Below are 12433 nucleotides of genomic sequence, written 5' to 3' on the forward strand. Positions count from 1 at the left end.
CTACCCTGAAACGCGTCAGGCAAACTAAATGGAGAAACAGGAAGGCATGCTTGTGAATAATGACTGGAGGGTCAGAGCAATGTCGAGTGCTTTGGCAAATGCTGATGGCAATTTTTTATTGATTTCTGCACGGCGGCCTGGTCGTGGCCAAAGCACCATCGCCTGCTGGAAGAGAAAAGATATTCAGCAGTGCGAGGCTTGAGCCTGAAACGAATTCGGACTCTGTGGCACAGCGCTCTATTATCAACACAGCATGCTGGAATGTGACACAACCTACTAAAGGTAATTTTAAAAATGCACAATGGCAAATTTACACTCGGACTTACTTAAAGGAACAATGCACTTTCGCTTTACGGACTACAAGTCCCATTAATCACCAGTATGACGATGCACTCAGCAGACGCCCACTGGGGGGCTTGTTAATTAAAAAAGCCGGAAATAAAGGGTAAAGCGATTTCTGAGTGTTTATTTCTGCAGCCTCTGAAGACGGGGTTCCTACCCTGAAACGCGTCAGGCAAACTAAATGGAGAAACAGGAAGGCATGCTTGTGAATAATGACTGGAGGGTCAGAGCAATGTCGAGTGCTTTGGCAAATGCTGATGGCAATTTGTTTATTGATTTCTGCACGGCGGCCTGGTCGTGGCCAAAGCACCATCGCCTGCTGGAAGAGAAAAGATATTCAGCAGTGCGAGGCTTGAGCCTGAAACAAATTCGGACTCTGTGGCACAGCGCTCTATTATCAACACAGCATGCTGGAATGTGACACAACCTACTAAAGGTAATTTTAAAAATGCACAATGGCAAATTTACACTCGGACTTACTTAAAGGAACAATGCACTTTCGCTTTACGGACTACAAGTCCCATTAATCACCAGTATGACGATGCACTCAGCAGACGCCCACTGGGGGGCTTGTTAATTAAAAAAGCCGGAAATGAAGGGTAAAGCGATTTCTGAGTGTTTATTTCTGCAGCCTCTGAAGACGGGGTTCCTACCCTGAAACGCGTCAGGCAAACTAAATGGAGAAACAGGAAGGCATGCTTGTGAATAATGACTGGAGGGTCAGAGCAATGTCGAGTGCTTTGGCAAATGCTGATGGCAATTTGTTTATTGATTTCTGCACGGCGGCCTGGTCGTGGCCAAAGCACCATCGCCTGCTGGAAGAGAAAAGATATTCAGCAGTGCGAGGCTTGAGCCTGAAACGAATTCAGACTCTGTGGCACAGCGCTCTATTATCAACACAGCATGCTGGAATGTGACACAACCTACTAAAGGTAATTTTAAAAATGCACAATGGCAAATTTACACTCGGACTTACTTAAAGGAACAATGCACTTTCGCTTTACGGACTACAAGTCCCATTAATCACCAGTATGACGATGCACTCAGCAGACGCCCACTGGGGGGCTTGTTAATTAAAAAAGCCGGAAATGAAGGGTAAAGCGATTTCTGAGTGTTTATTGCTGCAGCCTCTGAAGACGGGCTTCCTACCCTGAAACGCGTCAGGCAAACTAAATGGAGAAACAGGAAGGCATGCTTGTGAATAATGACTGGAGGGTCAGAGCAATGTCGAGTGCTTTGGCAAATGCTGATGGCAATTTGTTTATTGAGATATATATATATATATATATATATATATATATATATATATATAAGACTAGTTATACAAATATTGATTTAAATGGCACCCACTCTTTTTTATTTAAATATTGTATAGCACTACAGATCCCTGTGTAGAGTAGGTGTTAGAGTTCTTTACATCTCACACACAGAGGCACAATATATCATACAAGTGGGTAAATCAATATACAGGAAAAGTTACATAGGACAATGAGGGTTTTAGGGAGTATGAATCAAATTGCACTTGCATACATTACATTTCAAGAGTGACTGGTCTGGAGAAACACAAAGTCAAGATGTAAAACAGAACTCAGTGATTGTGGGTGTCTGTACTAGCAAGACTTTATTACCTCCCAATCTAACCCTTCTTTGCAATTTTTGAATAATAACAGATTGAGAACAAGCATTGGCATAGTGAATAGGTCTCGCCTTTGGGACCTTATAAGTGTTTAGTTATCCAGCACAATATCCTTGGTGCAACAACATCAAGTGTTGCATGGCTAAACACTTATAAGGTCCCAAAGGCGAGACCTATTGGCTATGCCAATGCTTGTTTTGAGCGAGTGGCTCGTGCAGGTATGCCACTGTGAGGTAGAGATGCTGCGAGTGCTTTTACTGAAGCCCCTGTGACATTGCACCTCTTCAAAATGTTTCTTGGGTATGGTGTAATACTTCTAGCCCCTATTCCCGTCTTATTGCATCCAATGCATCCCTAAATGTCCCATGTACAGCTGGGGTTGACACTCCTATTACCCCTGCACTCCAGTGACACTTTACCTGTCACAGGTGGTGGTGGTGGACATAGTTGTGGTGGTGGACCTGGTGGTGGACATGGTGGTGGTGGTGGATGTGGTGGTGGTGGATGTGGTGGTGGACGTGGTGGTGGACGTGGTGGTGGTGGAGGACGTGGTGGATGTGGTAGTGGTGGACCTGGTGGTGGATGTGGTGGTGGTGGACATGGTGGATGTGGTGGTGGACCTGGTGGTGGTGGACATGGTGGTGGTGGTGGATGTGCATGTGGTGGTGGTGGATGTGGTGGTGGTGGACGTGGTGGTGGACGTGGTGGATGTGGTGGTGGTGGTGAACGTGGTGGACGTGGTGGTGGACATGGTGGTGGACGTGGTGGTGGACGTGATGGTGGTGGACATGGTGGTGGTGGACTTGGTGGTGGACGTGGTGGTGGTGGACATGGTGGTAGTGGTAGATGTGGTGGATGTGGTGGTAGTGGACGTGGTGGTGGACATGGTGGATGTGGTGGTGGTGGAGGACATGGTGGTGGTGGAGGATGTGGTGGTGGTGGACATGGTGTTGGTGGTGGACATGGTGGTGGACGTGGTGGTGGACATGGTGATGGTGGACATGGTGGTGGTGGACATGGTGGTGGTAGATGTGGAGGTGGTGGTGGTGGATGTGGTTGTGGACTTGGTGGTGGACGTGGTGGTGAACGTGGTGGTGGTGGACATGGTGGTGGATGTGGTGGTGGTGGATGTGGTGGTGGACGTGGTGGTGGTGGTGGAGGTGGTGGTGGAGGTGGTGGTGGTGGATGTGGTGGTAACATGTTGGTGGATGTGGTGGTGGATGTGGTGGTGGTGGATGTGGTGGTGGTGGACATGGTGGTGGTGGATATGGTGGTGGACATGGTGGTGGTGGACATGGTGGACATGGTGGACATGGTGGTGGTGGACGTGGTGGTGGACATTGTGGTGGTGGAGGTGGTGGTGGTGGTGGATGTGGTGGTGGTAGTGGACGTGATGGTGGTGGACGTGGTGGTGGATGTGGTGGTGGTGGACGTGGTGGTGGTGGACATGGTTGTGGACGTGGTGGTGGTGGATGTGGTGGTGGTAGTGGTGGGCGTGATGGTGGACATGGTGGTGGTGGACATGGTGGTGAATGTGGTGGTGGTGGATGTGGTGGTGGTGGATGTGGTGATGGTGGACATGGGGATGGTGGACATGTTGATTGATGTGGTGGTGGTGCTGCTGGTGGACATCGTGGTGGATGTGGTGGTGGTGGATGTGGTGGTGGACATGGTGGTGGTGAACATGGTGGTGGACATGGTGGTGGTGAATGTGGTGGTGGTGGACATGGTGGTGGTGGACATGGTGGTGGTGGACGTGGCGGTGGTGGATGTGGTGTTGGTGGACGTGGTGGTGGACATGGTGGTGGACATGGTGGTGGTGGATGTGGTGGTGGTGGACGTGGTGGTGGACGTGGTGGTGGACGTAGTGGTGGTGGAGATGGTGGTGGTGGACGTGGTGCATGTGGTGGTGGTGGTGGACATGGTGGTGGTGGACATGGTGGTGGTGGACGTGGAGGTGGTGGTGGATGTGGGGGTGGTGGATGTGGTGGTGGACGTGGTGGTGGACATGGTGGTGGTGGATGTGGTGGTGGATGTGGTGGACGTGGACGTGGTGGTGGTGCTGGTGGTGGACGTGGTGGTGGATGTGGTGGTGGAAATGGTGGTGGATGTGGTGGTGGTGGTGGTGGACGTGGTGGTGGTGGACAGAGTGGTGGTGGACGTGGTGGTGGATATGGTGGTGGACGTGGTGGTGGTGGATGTGGTGGTGGACATGGTGGTGATGGATGTGGTGGTGGTGGTGGACATTGTGGTGGTGGACATGGTGGTGGTGGATGTGGTGGTGGTGGACATGGTGGTGGACATGGTGGTGGTGGAAGTGGTGGTGGTAGACATGGTGGTGGTGGACGTGGTGGTGGACGTGGTGGTGGTGGATGTGGTGGTGGTGGATGTGGTGGGGATGGATGTGGTGGTGGTGGTGGACATTGTGGTGGTGGTGGTGGACATGGTGGTGGTGGACATGGTGGTGGTGGACGTGGTGGTGGACGTGGTGGTGGTGGAAGTGGTGGTGGTGGACATGATGGTGGTGGACGTGATGGTGGTGGAAGTGGTGGTGGTGGACATGGTGGTGGTGGACGTGGTGGTGGTGGATGTGGTGGTGGTGGACATGGTGGTGATGGATGTGGTGGTGGTGGTGGACATTGTGGTGGTGGTGGACGTGGTGGTAGTGGTGGAGGAGGTGGTGGTGGAGGTGGTGGTGGTGGATGTGGTGGTAGACATGATGGTGGACATGGTGGTGGATGTGGTGGTGGATGTGGTGGTGGTGGATGTGGTGATGGTGGACATGGTGGTGGACATGGTGGTGGATGTGGTGGTGGTGGAGGTTGTGGTGGAGGTGGTGGTGGTGGATGTGGTGGTAGACATGGTGGTGGACATGGTGGTGGATGTGGTGGTGGTGGTGGACATGGTGGTGGTGGATATGGTGGTGGACATGGTGGTGGTGGACATGGTGGACATGGTGGTGGTGGACGTGGTGGTGGACATTGTGGTGGTGGATGTGGTGGTAGTGGTGGAGGTGGTGGTGGTGGTGGATGTGGTGGTGGTAGTGGACGTGATGGTGGTGGACGTGGTGGTGGATGTGGTGGTGGTGGATGTGATGGTGGTGGACATGTTTGTGGACGTGGTGGTGGTGGACGTGGTGGTGGACATGGTGGTGGTGGACATGGTGGTGAATGTGGTGGTGGTGGATGTGGTGGTGGTGGACGTGGTGATGGTGGACATGGTGATGGTGGACATGGTGATGGATGTGGTGGTAGTGCTGGTGGTGGTGGTGGACATCATGGTGGATGTGGTGGTGGTGGATGTGGTGGTGGACATGGTGGTGGTGAACATGGTGGTGGACATGGTGGTAGTGAATGTGGTGGTGGTGGACATGGTGGTGGTAGACGTGGCGGTGGTGGATGTGGTGTTGGTGGATGTGGTGGTGGACATGGTGGTGGACATGGTGGTGGTGGACGTGGTGGTGGTGGACGTGATGGTGGACGTGGTGGTGGACGTAGTGGTGGTGGACATGGTGGTGGTGGACGTGGTGCATGTGGTGGTGGTGGTGGACATGGTGGTGGTGGACATGGTGGTGGTGGACGTGGAGGTGGTGGTGGATGTGGGGATGGTGGATGTGGTGGTGGACGTGGTGGTGGTGCACATGGTGGACGTGGTGGTGGATGTGGTGGACGTGGTGGTAGTGGATGTGGTGGTGGTGCTGGTGGTGGACGTGGTGGTGGATGTGGTGGTGGAAATGGTGGTGAATGTGGTGGTGGTGGACGTGGTGGTGGATGTGGTGGTGGATGTGGTGGTGGTGGTGGTGGACGTGGTGGTGGTGGACATGGTGGTGGTGGACGTGGTGGTGGACGTGGTGGTGGACGTGGTGGATGTGGTGGTGGTGGATGTGGTGGTGGTGGACATGGTGGTGATGGATGTGGTGGTGGTGGTGGACATTGTGGTGGTGGTGGTGGACATGGTGGTGGTGGTGGACATGGTGGTGGACGTGGTGGTGGTGGAAGTGGTGGTGGTAGACATGGTGGTGGTGGATGTGGTGGTGGACGTGGTGGTGGTGGACATGGTGGTGGTGGATGTGGTGGTGGTGGACATGGTGGTGATGGATGTGGTGGTGGACATTGTGGTGGTGGTGGTGGACATGGTGGTGGTGGACATGGTGGTGGTGGACGTGGAAGTGGTGGTGGTGGACGTGATGGTGGTGGACGTGATGGTGGTGGACGTGGTGGTGGTGGACATGGTGGTGGTGGACATGGTGGTGGTGGATGTGGTGGTGGTGAACATTGTGGTGATGGATGTGGTGGTGGTGGTGGACATTGTGGTGGTGGTGGTGGACATGGTGGTGGTGGATGTGGTGGTGGTGGATGTGATGGTGGTGGACGTGGTGGTGGTGTTCTGGTGGTTGTGGTGGTGGTGGACGTGGTGTTGGACATGGTGGTGGTGGTGGCCATGGTGTTGGCGGTGGACGTGGTGGTGGATGTGGTGGACGTGGTGGTAGTGGTGGTGGTGGTGGTGGTGGACGTGGTGGTGGATGTGGTGGTGGAAATGGTGGTGAATGTGGTGGTGGTGGACGTGGTGGTGGATGTGGTGGTGGAAGTGGTGGTGGTGGTGGTGGACGTGGTGGTGGTGGACATGGTGGTGGTGGACATGGTGGTGGACGTGGTGGATGTGGTGGTGGTGGATGTGGTGGTGGTGGACATGGTGGTGATGGATGTGGTGGTGGTGGTGGACATTGTGGTGGTGGTGGTGGACATGGTGGTGGTGGTGGACGTGGTGGTGGACGTGGTGGTGGTGGAAGTGGTGGTGGTAGACATGGTGGTGGTGGATGTGGTGGTGGACGTGGTGGTGGTGGACATGGTGGTGGTGGATGTGGTGGTGGTGGACATGGTGGTGATGGATGTGGTGGTGGTGGTGGACATTGTGGTGGTGGTGGTGGACATGGTGGTGGTGGACATGGTGGTGGTGGACGTGGTGGTGGAAGTGGTGGTGGTGGACATGATGGTGGTGGACGTGATGGTGGTGGACGTGGTGGTGGTGGTGGACGTGGTGGTGGTGGATGTGGTGGTGGTGAACATTGTGGTGATGGATGTGGTGGTGGTGGTGGACATTGTGGTGGTGGTGGTGGACATGGTGGTGGTGGATGTGGTGGTGGTGGATGTGATGGTGGTGGACGTGGTGGTGGTGTTCTGGTGGTTGTGGTGGTGGTGGACATGGTGTTGGACATGGTGGTGGTGGTGGCCATGGTGTTGGCGGTGGACGTGGTGGTGGATGTGGTGGACGTGGTGGTAGTGGTGGTGGTGGTGGACGTGGTGGTGGTGGACATGGTGGTGGTGGACTTGGTGGTGGACGTGATGGTGGTGGATGTGGTGGTGGTGGATGTGGTGGTGGTGGACATGGGGTGATGTATGTGGTGGTGGTGGTGGACATTGTGGTGCTGGTGGTGGACATGGTGGTGGTGGACGTGGTGGTGGTGGACGTGGTGGTGGATGTGGTGGTGGTGGATGTGGTGGTGGTGGAGATGATGGTGGTGGACGTGATGGTGGTGGACGTGGTGGTGGTGTTCTGGTGGATGTGGTGGACGTGGTGTTGGTGGTGGACATGGTGGTGGTGGTGGACGTTGTGTTGGTGGTGGACGTAGTGGTGGTGGACGTGGTGGTGGACGTGTTGGTGGTTGTGGATGTGGCGGTGGTGGTGGATGTGGTGGTGGTGGTGGTGGACATGGTGGTGGATGTAGTGGTGGTGGAGGATGTGGTGGATGTGGTGGATGTGGTGGTGGATGTGGTGGTGATGGTGGACGTGGTGGTGGTGGATGTGGTGGTGGTGGACGTGGTGGTGATGTGAATGTGGTGGTGGATGTGGTGGACATGGTGGACATGGTGGACATGGTGGACGTGGTAGTGGTGGTGGATACGGTGGACGTGGTGGTGGTGGACGTGATGGTGGTGGTGAACGTGGGGGTGGACGTGGTGGACATGGTGGTGGTGGACATGGTGGACGTGGTGGTGGTGGATGTGGTGGTGGTGGACATGGTGGTGATGGATGTGGTGGTGGTGGTGGACATTGTGGTGGTGGTGGTGGACGTGGTGGTAGTGGTGATGGAGGTGGTGGTGGAGGTGGTGGTGGTGGATGTGGTGGTGGACATGGTGGTGGACATGGTGGTGGATGTGGTGGTGGATGTGGTGGTGGTGGATGTGGTGGTGGTGGACATGGTGGTGGACATGGTGGTGGATGTGGTGGTGGTGGAGGTTGTGGTGGAGGTGGTGGTGGTGGATGTGGTGGTAGACATGGTGGTGGACATGGTGGTGGATGTGGTGGTGGATGTGGTGGTGGTGGATGTGGTGGTGGTGGACATGGTGGTGGTGGATATGGTGGTGGACATGGTGGTGGTGGACATGGTGGACATGGTGGTGGTGGACGTGGTGGTGGACATTGTGGTGGTGGTAGTGGTGGAGGTGGTGGTGGTGGTGGATGTGGTGGTGGTAGTGGACGTGATGGTGGTGGACGTGGTGGTAGATGTGGTGGATGTGGTGGTGGTGGACATGGTTGTGGACATGGTGGTGGTGGACGTGGTGGTGGACATGGTGGTGGTGGACATGGTGGTGAATGTGGTGGTGGTGGATGTGGTGGTGGTGGACGTGGTGATAGTGGACATGGTGATGGTGGACATGGTGATGGATGTGGTGGTGGTGCTGGTGGTGGTGGTGGACATCATGGTGGATGTGGTGGTGGTGGATGTGGTGGTGGACATGGTGGTGGTGAACATGGTGGTGGACATGGTGGTGGTGAATGTGGTGGTGGTGGACATGGTGGTGGTAGACGTGGCGGTGGTGGATGTGGTGGTGGTGGACGTGGTGGTGGACATGGTGGTGGACATGGTGGTGGTGGACGTGGTGGTGGTGGACATGGTGGTGGACGTGGTGGTGGACGTAGTGGTGGTGGACATGGTGGTGGTGGACGTGGTGCATATGGTGGTGGTGGTGGACATGGTGGTGGTGGACATGGTGGTGGTGGACGTGGAGGTGGTGGTGGATGTGGGGGTGGTGGATGTGGTGGTGGACGTGGTGGTGGTGGACATGGTGGACGTGGTGGTGGATGTGGTGGACGTGGTGGTAGTGGATGTGGTGGTGGTGCTGGTGGTGTATGTGGTGATGGATGTGGTGGTGGAAATGGTGGTGGATGTGGTGGTGGTGGACGTGGTGGTGGATGTGGTGGTGGACGTGGTGGTGGTGGACATGGTGGTGGTGGACGTGGTGGTGGACGTGGTGGTGGACGTGGTGGATGTGGTGGTGGTGGATGTGGTGGTGGTGGACATGGTGGTGATGGATGTAGTGGTGGTGGTGGACATTTTGGTGGTGGTGGTGGACATGGTGGTGGTGGTGGACGTGGTGGTGGACGTGGTGGTGGTAGAAGTGGTGGTGGTAGACATGGTGGTGGATGTGGTGGTGGACGTGGTGGTGGTGGACATGGTGGTGGTGGATGTGGTGGTGGTGGACATGGTGGTGATGGATGTGGTGGTGGTGGTGGACATTGTGGTGGTGGACATGGTGGTGGTGGACATGGTGGTGGTGGACGTGGTGGTGGAAGTGGTGGTGGTGGACATGATGGTGGTGGACGTGATGGTGGTGGACGTGGTGGTGGTGGACATGGTGGTGGTGGACGTGGTAGTGGTGGATGTGGTGGTGGTGAACATGGTGGTGATGGATGTGGTGGTGGTGGTGGACATTGTGGTGGTGGACATGGTGGTGGTGGATGTGGTGGTGGTGGACGTGATGGTGGTGGACGTGGTGGTGGTGTTCTGGTGGATGTGGTGGTGGTGTACGTGGTGTTGGACATGGTGGTGGTGGTGGCCATGGTGTTGGCGGTGGACATGGTGGTGGATGTGGTGGACGTGGTGGTAGTGGTGGTGGTGGTGGACGTGGTGGTGGTGGACATGGTGGTGGTGGACTTGGTGGTGGACGTGATGGTGGTGGATGTGGTGGTGGTGGATGTGGTGGTGGTGGACATGGGGTGATGGATGTGGTGGTGGTGGTGGACATTGTGGTGGTGGTGGTGGACATGGTGGTGGTGGACGTGGTGGTGGTGGACGTGGTGGTGGATGTGGTGGTGGTGGAAGTGGTGGTGGTGGAGATGATGGTGGTGGACATGATGGTGGTGGACGTGGTGGTGGTGTTCTGGTGGATGTGGTGGACGTGGTGTTGGTGGTGGACATGGTGGTGGACGTTGTGTTGGCGGTGGACATAGTGGTGGTGGACGTGGTGGTGGACGTGTTGGTGGTTGTGGATGTGGCGGTGGTGGTGGATGTGGTGGTGGTGGTGGTGGACGTGGTGGTGGATGTAGTGGTGGTGGAGGATGTGGTGGATGTGGTGGATGTGGTGGTGGTGGTGGATGTGGTGGTGATGGTGGACGTGGTGGTGGTGGATGTGGTGGTGGTGGACGTGGTGGTGGTGTGAACGTGGTGGTGGATGTGGTGGACATGGTGGACATGGTGGACGTGGTAGTGGTGGTGGATAAGGTGGATGTGGTGGTGGTGGACGTGATGGTGGTGGTGAACGTGGGGGTGGACGTGGTGGACATGGTGGACGGGTTGGTGGTTGACATGGTGGATGTGGTGGTGGTGGACATGGTGGTGGATGCGGTGGTGGTGGATGTGGTGGTGGACATGGTGGTGGATGTGGCGGTGGACCTGGTGGTGGTGGACTTGGTGGTGGACGTGGTGGGGTGGATGTGGTGGTGGACATGATGGTGGACGTGGTGGTGGATGTGGTGGTGGGGACATGGTAATGGTGGACGTGGTGGCAGATGTGATGGTGGTGGTGGACGTGGTGGTGGTGGTGGTGGTGGTGCGAGTGCAAGCAAAATAGAAAGTGAGTGAGGGAGGAATGAAAAAAAAAGCGCAGCCTGTGCCAGATAAAGTACTGACACTGCTTGAGTTATTCAATGCACTTTATGCCCTGCAGCTGGTAGTAGGAAAGTAACATGCAAACATAATGCAATTAATGTGATGGGACACTTTGGAGAGAGAGCTGTGCACGAGGGAAAACTTATAATGTGATATTTTAGGGCTCAGTAGTGTCTGCCTTATATTGAGGCTATTGTTAATTGTCATTATAAAGAACATTGTAAGAGGAATTGCTGTCTCTGTGCAACCTTCTACAAGAAAGAGAGAGAGAGCTTGAGACAGAGTGCGAGCGAAAGAGAGAGTGAGTGGGGGGGACTGAAAAAAACAAAAAACGCAGCTTGTGGTGGCATTCGCCTTGCGAAAGCGAGCAGCGGCCGATTAGCACGCACGCCGCTGCTCGCTCCTGCAAGGTGGACGCCACCACAAGTACGAGTGTGCTTGAAAAGGAGCAGACCGATGGCTAAAGGCCCTCCTAGAGCAGAGCATGCGCGCAGCGTAGGCAAGACCTAAAAACCCTTAAGGATCTAAACCCATGGCTTCCAGTTTGCACACATCTCCTTGATTCTGGTAAACAGATCACTGTGCTGTATAAGGAGGCCGGTGCTTAATGTGTAGATGAATAAGTACCAGTGCCCAAAGCTCTGCTCAGATGCCTGTGGCTGGCACCAATGCACTGAATACTGAGGCTGCGTAATCTGGAATCCACTTCATGTCTATTTAATCGACTACCAGACAATTCCTGCCCCTTTATCTCACTTTTGCAGGTTCGTGCTTTCCCTATTTGTGACGGTTTTCTCTATCTTTCTCTTTCTGCTTCGTTTCCCTGTGTGTGTTTACCCTCTCTTTTTCTCACAAAATGTCCGATGAGGAAAAGTAAGTACCGGCCCCACCGGCAACCACCTTCTCAAATTAAGCACCGTAGAAGGCTTACAGTTTATGAAAAGGAAGTAACAAAATTACCTCAGTGTCAAAAGCAGTAGCCCTCTTACCTGTCTAAATAAAATAAAAATGTGAGCTGCATGTTACAGGATGTGTTGCAGCAGGCACATTAGCGCTCTGTGCTTCTTTATGAGTCAAAGCTGTAACTGGACAAAAAACAATTCTCCCAGAACTGTGTTAACCCCTTGTGTTATTTTACCTCTATTATATCCCCTCAAAATTGCTGGCCACACAATAATATCTGTAGCAGGTGTCTTAACTCTGTAAGATAATTTAAAATGGAGCCTCTTTGTGACCTACTAAGCAATCTAGAACACTGTCACGTGTCCTTGATGCCAATTTCTTAGCAGCAGATTTAAAAAATAAATTGTAGAAGCTGACTGTCAGATGCTGCTTTTCAAGCTCCGCCCCACGTGACTCCTCACCCTTTCCTGTACCACACCTTGACACCCAATTTATGGATTTCTGGAGTACATTTTTTTCAATTCCAGCACTGCCTACAACACTCTTTTTTCACATCGGGTGGTACAAGCACAACCCATAACTGGAAGTACGCAAACAGAGAAAAAGAGAAAGAATTTCAGAAGTTCATCTCCACATCTATTTTTTAAAATCTTTTTATTGAT

The 12433-nt window shown here is 54.5% G+C and overlaps 1 long non-coding RNA gene across 1 annotated transcript in view; it reads left to right on the top strand.

The window, feature by feature from the left end:
* The first annotated feature begins 484 nt into the window (after window positions 1–484).
* The window catches only part of LOC146868124 (uncharacterized), a 55667-nt gene continuing 43718 nt past the window's right edge, over window positions 485–12433 (top strand). The window contains exon 1 of the long non-coding RNA XR_014962417.1: window positions 485–1274. This is a non-coding gene — a long non-coding RNA (uncharacterized LOC146868124). The remainder of the gene's footprint in view (window positions 1275–12433) is intronic.

This window comes from Triturus cristatus, chromosome 1_2, assembly GCF_964204655.1.
Source record: "Triturus cristatus chromosome 1_2, aTriCri1.1, whole genome shotgun sequence".
In the NCBI taxonomy this organism is placed as follows: Eukaryota; Metazoa; Chordata; class Amphibia; order Caudata; family Salamandridae; genus Triturus; species Triturus cristatus.